The 12,500-nt window shown below is 40.0% G+C and overlaps 1 long non-coding RNA gene and 1 pseudogene across 1 annotated transcript in view; both read left to right on the top strand.

Moving 5' to 3' along the window:
* LOC137643787 (uncharacterized) overlaps nt 1-12,500 on the top strand; it is a 430,649-nt gene that overhangs the window by 170,580 nt on the left and 247,569 nt on the right. The gene's annotated exons all lie outside the window — the stretch shown is intronic.
* Nucleotides 9,002-12,500, top strand: part of LOC137645847 (uncharacterized) — a 38,637-nt pseudogene continuing 35,138 nt past the window's right edge.

Below are 12,500 nucleotides of genomic sequence, written 5' to 3'. Positions count from 1 at the left end.
ACCTCAACATCTGCAACAGTAATTATATATGCCTCCCTAATATCCTCAACATTCAGTAAACTTCCAAAAATATGCGGCCCACCTTTTCCTTGCCTCCTTTCCTTTTAACAATCTTCCATTTCCATATTTCACTGTATCTACAATTCTCGACCCACCCTTCCTTACTCTCTGCACTTCTTTCCAAAACTTCTTATTCTCTTCATATGAACAACCCAAACTCTGATCCCACCTCCAGTCAGCCACTCTCTTTGCCTCAGCTACCTTACGTCTTACTTCCTCATCTATGCCACTGTATCTTTGATATTTCTCTACATTATTACTCTCTTTTTTGTCCTCTTTTTTTCTCTTCGGCTTTTATCTTCGCTCCTTCATTCCTCCATTCACTACCCTTACTGCTGCTGCCTTCAACAATCCTCTTGCCACACACATCACTTACAATCCCAAGAATTTTTTTTGTTACTAACTTGCTAACTTCCACTCCTCCTCTAAATTACCAGTTTCTCTCACTTTCACTGTCATATGTTATTTCCAACCTTTCTTGATATTCACTTTTTACCTCTGGTTTTATTATCTCTTCAACCTCCACTAACTCCTTTTTACACCCCCTTACTCTTTTTCCCCACTCTTTTTGTACAACTAATTCTCCTTCCACTAAAAAAAAGATCAGACATACCGTTAGCCATACCCCTAAACACGTGCGCATCTTTCAATTTTCCAAACATCCTTCTAGTTATCAACACATAATCCATAAATGCCCTTCTACCACTCTTCCATTTGCCATTCTTAACCACGTATACCTGTTATTATCTTTCTTTAAAAAAAATTATAACTTATTACCAGCACTTGCTTAACACATATATCTACCAGTCTCAAACTACTCTCATTTTCACTTGGTACGCCATACTTCCCAATGACACCTTTTACCTCTCCAGCACCCACTCTAGCATAAGGTATGATATATATTGATGCTTGTGGAAGTGACTGGTGTGGAAGAAAGAAAGGCAACTGAATAGGATAGTCAATGAAGGACAATGATGGATAAGCTTAAAGGATTACGAAGATGCTGACATCGATTGTGTTTATAGAGTATTTGATTCCATAACCAGAGTGTTTTACGTATGGAAATATACGTTTTATTTTTTTCAGGAATAGATAAGGTAAAAAAACGTATAAGTGACTGGATTTTTTTTTTTATTAATTTGGAATATTTCAAGTGAAATAGACACAAACACAAGAGAAATAAGGAAAGTGAAGAATTTCATACCCTTGTTATAGATAAGCAGATGAACCCAACTATTCAATCACAAGGCCAAGAAGTAGGAAAACATCATTATCTACAAGATGAACACCTTTAACAATTAATACCATACCTGCCCAATGCGGAACATGGTGCATTACATTAATTGAAAGAAGGCTGGATACGGAGCCGATAAACTCAGCAAACCCCTGATGAAATCCCTAAAATACTGTACTGTTTTTTTTTTGAGAGTAAAGAAAGAAAAAATAAATAAATAAATAAATAAATAAATAAAATCCTAAGGGAAACTTCAACGAGGCCTCCGGGGATATGGATAACTGAGCTGCATTTGGAAACTAAAATTTACCCTTGCTGTGGATAAGGCTTTATTTATTCTACCACTAATATTAAAAGCTTTACTTATTTTCTCAATAGCTGTATTGGTGAGGATTGTCCTAATCATTCCCTACTCTCATTGTTCCGCCATTTGTTGAAACTTAAGGCACGCCGTTCACCTGGAGACTGGCCTAGCAAGTTAATATCTTTTCAGATTGGTACCAAAACAATGTATTTGCATTAGATAAATGATAATGATAATATATCTACTAATTACTATTAAAAAAAATTTTCGCTACAAAGAGTAACCATTGGATGGGAAAAAACTCCATCCTAAATTCCACCATATTCTCAAATAATTTCTTGGTCACAAGTTTTACGAAAATATGGACTAAAAACTCTTTATAGCTGAGAAAATTATAAATCTTATATGCCACAGTTTTCGCTCCTAACTTCATTACTTAGTAAAAGCTGAGTTTAAATCTTTTTATCAGCAAGTTTTTGGAAAATTTCAATTGTATCGGAAAACAATCAACTTACCTCCGAGTTATGAAACATGGGCATACGGAAGACAATGAAAAGTTTTTTCATCAAGAAATAAAAGATATGTGAGGTGAAATTTGATGAATTAAGATTTACATTCCAGAGGAAATAATTGTTTGTCTCTTCCATAATTAGGAAATTTGCTACATACAAAACAAAATGAAGCAAGGTTCAATTATATATATAATATAAGGATCTGCAACCCTTTTTTTTTAAAGAATTCTTTCGTTCGATATTCTGCCAACTATCTTCAGCGCCATCTAGGAGTTACTGCAGTCCCTATACTCTACACTATCTATTGACTGCTGAAGATATATGTTTTTTTAAACCTTCAGTGGCATCGCCTGGGATATTAATCCATAGAAATTTTTATATTTTCTTATGCATCGGATTCCTTTTGTTAAAATCAAGTTTACTTAAGACGTAAATTACATGTCCTGAATTGAGTCTGGTTTACTTTTTGATTCAGTTTGAATTACTTATTCATAACTATTGTTTGTAGTCAAGTGTTGTATATTGTGACGGCGCCGAGTAAGGCTGTGAACTCAAAGGCAGGTTGGAAACGACTGAGTTATATTATTGTAGAACACTCTCCTTATATACAAAACCTCAAGGCAACAGGATATAACAAGTTCACAAGACAGACAATATTACAGAGGAAAACCCCCAGACATGAATTTTCATGTTCGTTTTAGTGCGAGGGAAGAGCGAAGATACAAGCATAATATATACAAAAGGAATTATGTACAATTGTGTGAAACACAGTTGGTACATGGCTCCCCCCCTAAAAATGACTTACTGTACATGTTAAATAGGGCGCCCTGATCTAGAGAGGCGAACTGTAGGCGGGTCATCTGGCAGAAGATAAGCAGGTTTTAGACGATCAATGGAGACCCAGTCTTCTTTGACCCGAATGTTTAGGAAGAATGCTTTCAGACTGCGTCGGATCACAAGGAAAGGGCCCGTGTAAGGGGGCGTTAGTGGTGGCTTGCTGGTGTCGTTGCGCAGGAAGACGTGTGTTGTAGACTGCAAGTCCGTTGGTATGTGATGCTTCGCTGGGGGCTTGTAAGTCTGGCGGCACGGAGTAAATTTTCCCACGACGTGACGTATGCGCTGGAGATCGTCGGAGGAGGTTGTAGAAGGAAAAAATTCGGCAGGGACGACCAACGGGTCGCCATACACCATTTCAGCTGCCGAGACGTCGAGGGCATCTTTAGGAGTGGTCCTTAGTCCCAGGAGGACCCAGGGAAGCTGAGTAAACCAGTTGCAATCCTTGCAGCGGGACATCAAAGCTGCTTCTAGGGTGCGATGAAAACGTTCAACCATTCCATTGGCAGCGGGGTTGTAAGCCGTTGTCTGATGTAGAGTGATGCCCAGGAGATTCGCTAATGACGTCCACAATTGAGAGGTGAAAGTGGTTCCCTGTCAGAAGTAATATGCTCAGGGATACCGAATCTTGAAATCCATCCAGAGAGTAAGGCAGATGTACATGAGGCGGACGTTGCAGTTTCCATGGGAATGGCTTCAGGCCAACGAGTGGAGCGGTCGATGACGGTAAACAGGTAACGATGTCCTTGTGATGTGGGTAGGGGGCCTACAACGTCGACGTGAATGTGTGCGTAACGACGCTGAGGTTGAGGAAAGGTGCCCACTCCTGAATCCGTGTGTCGATGTACTTTGGAAGTTTGGCAAGAAGTACAGGCGCGGACCCAATCCTTAGCATCCTTAGAAATGCCGTGCCAAATGAACTTTGCCTTCAGCAGCTGTGCAGTAGAACGGCACGAGGGATGTGAACGGCCGTGGATGAAATCAAACACCTGTCGGCGCATGGGAGCAGGAATCCAAGGTCGCGGTTTACCAGTACTGACGTCACAGAGGAGGGTGGTGTTGGAGTCTTCGAGGGGAAAATCTTCCCAACGGAGGGACGTGCAGGATGTCCTACAAGCTTGATACTCTGGATCCTGTCGTTGGGCTTCAGCCAGGGCGTTGTAATCCAATCCCAGTTGAACGGCAGCCAACGTGTTTCTTGACAGGGCATCGGCAACAGAATTCATTTTCCCAGGGACGTATTGGAGGGTGCAATTGTATTCAGCCACGGCAGAGAGATGTCGGCGTTGACGGGCAGACCAGGCGTCAGACTGTCGAGTGAAGGCGTGCACCAGAGGCATGTGGTCTGTGCGAATGACGAAGGGCGTACCTTCTAAGAAATGGCGAAAGTGACGGACAGCCAAGTGCACCGCCAGCAATTCTCGATCGAAGGTAGAATAACCCGATTCTGCCTTGGGCAGTTTTCTGCTGAAGAAGGCCAATGGGCGGGGCGAGCCTTTGACCACCTGCTCGAGTACTGCAGCAATAGCGACGTCGCTGGCATCGGTGGAGAGAAGGAGAGGGGCATGTGGGATAGAAATGTGAGAGCCGCAGCAGTTGATAGGGCCTTCTTTGCATTGCAGAAGGCTGCTTCTTGAAGGGGACCCCACTTCAGGTCCTTTGGCTTGCCCTTGAGGGAGGCGTAGAGGGGAGCAAGAGTGGCGGCAATGGCTGGCAGAAAATGGTGATAATAGTTGATCATGCCCAAGAATTCCTGCAGAGCTTTGACGGTCGAGGGCGCGGGGAAATTCTGAACGGCTGCTACCTTCTCAGGGAGGGGATGGACTCCTTCAGGAGTGATACGGTGCCCTAAGAACGACACTTCGTTGGCGCCAAAGGTAAACTTGTCGTACCGGACTACAAGGCCGTTTTGTTGCAGGCGGTCGAGCACGATGCGCAGGTGACGGAGGTGTTCCTGTTTTGAGGAGGAGAACACAAGTATGTCGTCCACATAACATACACAGAAAGGGAGGTCCCCTAAGATGCCATCCATGAGACGTTGAAACGTTGCCCCAGCATTACGAAGGCCAAAACAGGAGTAATTGAAGGTGTATGTACCAAACGGAGTGGTGATGGCAGTCTTGGGGATATCTTCTGGGTTCATAGGCACCTGATAATACCCCTTCAGGAGGTCGAGCGTAGAGAAAACCTTTGCTTTGTGCAGGTAGGAGGTTACATCGGCAATGTTTGGGAGGGGGTAGTGATCCGGTTCTGTTTGCTTGTTCAGGCGCCTGTAATCCCCGCACAGACGGAGAGAGCCGTCTTTCTTCAGAACGATGTGTAAGGGTGACGACCATGGGCTGGAGGCCTTTTGGCAAAGGCACATTTTCTCCATTTCGGCGAACGTCTGTTTGGGGGCTGCCAATCGTTCCGGTGCCAGACGTCTGAATTTTGCGAAGACTGGGGGTCCTGTCGTCTTGATATGGTGATAAATACCGTGTTTGGCAGGAACCGTGGGCGTTTGGCGAAGTTCTGGACGTAAAACTTCTGGGTGCGACGTGAGGAGGTGGGCGTAGGCATCCGTGGGTGCGCTGATGTGGAGAGCGAGGTTAGAGGGGGCGGGTTGAAGAGGTGTCGACAAGTACGAGTCTGCGTTGACCAATCGTCGGTGGGCGACATCGACCAGAAGGTGGAAATGAGAGAGGAAATCCGCACCGAGGATTGGCATTATGACGTCAGCAACGAGAAACTTCCAATTGAATTTACCGTTTCCGAACGATAATGTGAGGTTCTCGTAACCGTAGGTGGGTATCGCAGATCCGTTGGCAGCTACCAAGCGGACGTCGGCAGATGTAGACAGACTACGTTGTGCCTTGAAGAGTTTCCTTGGCAAAAGAGAACGACAAGCACCCGTGTCTACCAAAAATCGCACGCCCGTTCCTGCATCCTGTAAAAAGAAAAGATTAGAAACATGGGAGGCCACCGCCACAAGCGATGGCCTACTTACACGTTTTTTGGCCACTGACAATCTTTGGCACATTTTTTCGCGGTTGCCCCGAATCTGGAGTGGTAGTAGCAAAACTGCGGCGGATGGGAGGTAGTAAGTGGCTGTAGAAGTCGTTCGTTGGGGCGCGAGCGATTGGTGGGTGGTGGGCGGCTTTGTCGCCGCTTCGGCACGTCACGGGGTAGGCGTGTATGTCCTACGGCATTCATGTCTGCTTCGGTTGACGTTGAATAGGCATCCTCGTCGTCAGGGGTGGAGGCGTTGATGGAGGTCTTGAAGTGGCTGTCCATAAGGGCGTCGGCTTTGGTCATCAAGTCCTTTATGGGTAAACTATCGACATCGGGTATGGCAGCGCGTACAGGTTCAGGTAAACGGCGTATCCAAAGGGCATGGAGTAGGCTCACCTCACGAGGAGAGCCGTCTGCGGCAGGTTGAAGGTGAGCGATACTGGTCATTTCCCTGAGGGCAAGCGAAGCCCTTTGGTCCCCCAACGGTTGTTGCGAGAGCTGAAAAAGTTTTGCTATACGGGCGGCTGGCGACGGCGAGTACTGCTGCAGAAGATATGTTTTGAGGGCGTCATACGCTATTGGGGTGTCTCCTTGTTCACAAAGCCAGTCGGATATTTCTGGGAAGGTGTCTTCGGGTATCGGCGCGAGAACATAATCCGTTTTGGTGGTTGAGCGAGTCACTCCCCTGATACGAAAGTGGACTTCAGGGCGTTGAAACCAAGCAAACGCTTCTCCGCTGGCGAACGGTGAAATTTTCAATGGGGCGGCCGCAGCGCCAACTGCTGTAGTAGAGTCCGTCTCCGTCATAGTACCAACGATGGAGGGGCGAGGGAGGTGGGGGTGGAAGGCAGTGGGAGCGAGTCGACTTCCGGGGTCACCAATGTGACGGCGCCGAGTAAGGCTGTGAACTCAAAGGCAGGTTGGAAACGACTGAGTTATATTATTGTAGAACACTCTCCTTATATACAAAACCTCAAGGCAACAGGACTAAGTTCACAAGACAGACAATATTACAGAGGAAAAACCAGACATGAATTTTCATGTTGGTTTTAGTGTGATGGAAGAGCGAAGATACAAGCTTAATATATACAAAAGGAATTATGTACAATTGTGTGAAACACGGTTGGTACAATATTATATGTAAGTACTTTATATATTATATTTAAGATCTTTTACCTGCTGTGTTTTCTACATCCCGATTGCAGTGTATTTTGTTTGGAAAGTATATTACCATCTTATACTTATTACCATCTTAATATTTAGTTGAAAAGTGTGTGAAAATCACTGAATATTTTTTTTTTTTTATGTGCCATTCTTAAAGCAGTGATTGTGAACAAGACATTTGCCGTAACATCTGGCATCAGGTAAAATTAAGGAAGAGTGTTTAAAAGTAAGGAACGTTATATTTGGGGGCCTGTCTGGGATTTTATAAATTTAAATGCTCATTATATCTTGTTTGTATTACGATTAATTGAATAAAAAGTGATATATTTTAAGAGTAAACGTATTTTGTAAACACTGTGATCGTGTTTAGTCTCCAGTATTGATGCTTCAAGAGTAAGCCAGGCTCCATACTTCATTAAGTGTTAAGTTGAGTTTGTAATGGAGAGCTAGAGATTAATAAACCAATTGTGTAATTAGGATTCACAGTATTATAGCCAGCCTAGTTCTTCTCCTAACGTCTCATTAGAGTTTTGAATGAATCTCTAACGCCCTATTAGGTACTTATAAGCTAACACATTACGTCACGGGTATTGAAATCCCATTACTTGTAATCTAGGGAAGTCTAGGAATTACAGGTACATACCTTTTTCATAGGTATCTCAGAGATTTAGTCTTATCCCATACTTGTAGTTAGGTAATAACCTTGCACAGGTATCATCGTTGCAAAGTATAGGAAACTTGTTTTCATACTTAATATGCTTTTGAATTTGGCCACATTGTAATACAAGAAGAATGCTCGTTAAAAGTTGGTCCATTGTCACAAATGTATTGTGAAATTGGTTACTAGTTATAAGGTATTGCTTATTAAGTATTACACAGTATTTATTCAAATTGTGAACCCATTGTTTTGAATTAATCATGTCTTTTGATGATAAACATTTTACTTCAAAATCTAAGGAAAACCTTCATACTTTGCAGTATGCCAAGAAGTCTGATTTGTTGGCTTTAGCCATGGCTGTTAAGATTAGTGTAACGACAGGTGCTGTGAAAAAAGAAATCTTAGGTCTAATATTGAAATGCCTGATAGACAAAAATATTATTTCACAAGATGATGCAAAACAATATTGGCCCTTAAGTTTAATAAGTAGGGAGTATTCGGCAGTAGAAGTTTAAAAATTACAGATAGAATTAGAGAAAATAGTAAGATAAAGAACGTGAGCAGAAAGAGAGAGAACGGGAGCAAGTAGAGCTAGAGAAAGTAAAAATAGAATCGGCAGAAAGGGCAGAAAGGCTAATCCAGGCAGAATTACAGAGAGAACGGGAGCATGTAGAACTAGAGAAGGTAAAACTAGAAATATCAGAGAAAATAAAAATAGAATCGGCAGAAATGTTAGCTAAATTAGAACTAGAGAAAGAACGTGAGCCAGCTAAGATAAGATTGCAGGAAAAAAACAGGAGGAAAAGGTTATTCCTGAAGCTTACAATGTCTCTAAGGTTAAGAAAGTCTTACCTGTGGTTAACGAACAAGAACCTGAAAATTTCTTTGTATTGTTTGAAGAAACTGCCAAGACCTTAGCATAGCCCAAGGATAAATGGATACTAGTAATTAGAAATCCTTTCACAGGACAAGCTGAGCATATTGTTACTCAGATAATTACTGAGAATGACTATGATACTTTGAAAAAAGCTATTTTAGATGCTTATTCTATTACAGCAGGAGGATATCAGCAGAAATTCCGCAATTCATTCAAGACACCCAACCAAGCTTTCCTGGAATTTTCTAATCTGAAGATAAAGCAGTTACAGAAATGGTTGTACAAGGCAGGTATTAATAACTATGAAGATTTGAAGTCTCTTCTGTTGATGGAAGAATTCTTGCGTAAGATATCAATTAACGTTGCTATGTATATTAAGGAACGAGGTATGAAGAAACCCAAGGAAGCAGCTTTGTTGGCGGATGAATACTTATTAATTCATAAGGGACAATTTAAACAGAAAGCTTTCGTCAATAGCAAGGTATGTTCATATTGTAAGGAACAGGGACACCTAATTCAAGATTGTCCTAATCCTCGGTGCAAAGGTTCTCACCAACAAACTCCGAAAACAAACTCTTTATCTAATACAGGGGAAAAATGATAAATCTAAACCAACTGAACATAAGACCATGCATTGTGCAATAAAGGGAGATGGTTTTGATAACTTCAAGTGTCAGGGTAAGGTAAAAGATAATACTGTTACAATTCTTCGTGATTCAGCATCAAGTAAAACTATTGTAAGTTCTAGTAAGAAATCCTTGATCACTTCTACAAACAGGTTCATTACAGTTTCGGATCTTACAAGTGAATTGGTACTTCCCCTTGTAACTATTCCTTTGACTAGTCCATATACTGATGGACTAGTGGAAGTTGCATATTTGGATAAGGAATTCCCTTGCAAAGAGGTGGACATTTTGATGGGTAATGATTTGGCCAAAGGTAAGGTACACACCAGTCTGATAATACAATCTCCTGAAGCGTATGTAAAGGCCCAGTTTATCATTGTAACTAGGTCACAACCTTCTCAAGGAGAACCTGAGAGTGGTGTCATACCCAGTAAAGTTATCCCTAGCAAGGTAAGTAAGGCAACTGACCTGCTTGACATTCCTACTGAAGATTTTGCAAAAGCAAAACAATTAGATGATTCTGTTAAACAGTTGTTTGAGAAGGTTAGAGGCATATCAGATGAAGATAGTAAAACTCCTTACTTTTATCTAGAAAATAAGGATCTTATGAGACACTACCGACCTCCTAAGATGTCTTTTCAGGATAACAGGCGTGATAAATTCCAGGTCATCTTGGAATAACCAAGACATACCAACGATTAGCTGATGATTTCTACTGGCTTGGAATGAAGAAAGATGTACAGGATTTTTTTAAAGCTTGTGTCACTTGCCAACAAGTGGGAAAACCTAACCAGACAATACCTCCAGTGCCTCTCATACCTATTTTTGAACCAAAGGAACCCTTCTCCAAAGTAATTATTAATTGCGTGGGACCTATAAAGAAGACTAGAAAAGGTAATGAATACATTTTAACTTGGATGCGTCCAACTATTCCAGTTAAAAATATTTCTGCTAAAGTGATTATCAAACAGTTGCTTAATATTTTTACTGTATTTGGATTTCCAGCAGAAGTTCAATGTGATCAGGGAACTAACTTCATGAGTAAGGTATTTCAGGAGACTTTAGCTACATTTAATCTGAAACAGGTGATAGCTACTGCATATCACCCTCAAACTAATGGAGCATTAGAGAGGTCACATCAAACTGTAAAATCTCTAATCAGGAATTACGTTTTCAGTACAGGTAATGACTGGGATGAAGAGGTAGATGTGCTCATGTACGTACTATGAAGTGTCAAGAATGAATCTACTGATGTTAGCCCTTTCGAACTAATGTTTGGAAGAAAACCTAGAACTTTGCTGACGGCTGTAAAAGATAGGATCCTGAGACATTATGAGAAGGAAGAAATATTTAATGCTTAAAAATTTTATTACCACATTCAAGAGCAAGTTGTCTAAAATACAGGAATTTGCCCAGAATAACCTACAGATATCACAAGAAGGAATGAAATTCATTCATAATAAAAAATATAAGGTAAGAACTTTCCAAGTTGGTGATGAAGCGTTGTTGTACCATCCTATTGCGGGTAGTCCTTTAAGAGAAAAGTATATGGGACCTTATACTATTGCTAAGAAAGCATGAAAGGTAAATTATGTGATAAATACTGCTGACCGTCGCAAGAAAACTCAGATGGATCATGTAAACAGGCTGAACCCCTTCATAAGAAAAACTCCGGAGGTATGTAATTTAGTTTTTCAACAAGAAAAAACTGAAAATTCCTTTAGTGTTGAATCTGATGATAATTCTGACTCTACTGTAAGTGATGAAGTGATTATGTCTTGGGAAGATTCAAATAATTCTAGCATACTAGGTTCTTTATCTGCATATCTAAGCTTTGATTATAATCGGCAACATTCCCAGCAACTAGAAGATTTGATTTCTGAATATAAAGATATCTTTACAGATAACCTAGGTAAATGTACTGTTGGACATCATGATTGATGTCTCGCCTATAAGGCAGCCCTTTTACAGAATTTCCCAGGGCAAGTTAAACATTCTAAAGGCAGAGGTAGACTATTTAGTAGAGTATAATCTGGTTACTCCTAGCATTTCACCTGGGGCATCCCCATGCATATTGGTACCAAAGCCTATTGGGAAGTACCGGATGTGTACAGATTACCGGAAAGTTAATGCAGCTAAATTCACAAACCTAAAACTTTTATGATGGTCTTATATCCTTTCTGCAGCCAATGTAAAAATAGTTAGAATAAAAGGAGCCAATGATACCCTAGCTGATGCCTTATCGCGGATGAAGTAATGTAAACCCCCAGTGTAAATTTTTCTACAGGAAGCAGACTCTTTAACACTCGGGGAATATGAGGATCTGCAACCCTTTTTTTAAGAATTGTTTCGTCCTCTATTCTGCCAACTATCTTCAGCGCCATCTATGAGTTGCTGCAGTCTCTATACTCTACGCCATCTATTGACTGCTGAAGATATATGTTTTTTTAAACCTCCAATCGCATCGCCTGGGATATTAATCCATGGAAATTTTCATATTATCTTATGTATCGGAATCCTTTTGTTAAAATTAAGTTTACTTGAGACGTAAATTATACGTCCAGAGCTGAGTCTGGTTTACTTTTTGATTCAGCTTGAATTACTTCTTCATTAATATTGTTTGGAGTTAAGTGTTGTATACAATATGTAAGTACTTCATATATTATATTTAAGATCTCTTACCTGCTGTGTTTTCTACATCCCAATTGCAGTGTATTTTGTTTGAAAAGTATATTACCATCTTATACTTATTACCAACTTAATATTTAGTTGAAAATTGTGTGGAAATCACTGAATATTTTTTTTTTATGTGCCGTTCTTAAATCAGTGATTGTGAACAAGACATTTGCCGTAACATCTGGCATCAGGTAAAATTAAGGAAGTGTTTAAAAGAAAGGAACGTCAATATATATATATTTACATATATATATAGACATATATATATATATATATATATATATATATATATATATATATATATATATATATATATATATATATATATAATGTATGTATATATATGTGTATATATATATGTATATATATATATATATATATATATATATATATGAAATAAGAAAATAATAAATACATATGTATAGACACAAATATATATATATATATATATATATATATATATATATATACATATATATATATATATATATATATATATATACATATATATATATATATATATATATATATATATCAAATAAGAAAATAATGAATACATATGTA

Source organism: Palaemon carinicauda, chromosome 1 (assembly GCF_036898095.1).
Source record: "Palaemon carinicauda isolate YSFRI2023 chromosome 1, ASM3689809v2, whole genome shotgun sequence".
Lineage (NCBI taxonomy): Eukaryota > Metazoa > Arthropoda > Malacostraca > Decapoda > Palaemonidae > Palaemon > Palaemon carinicauda.
This window is presented reverse-complemented; position numbering and strand designations above follow the sequence as displayed.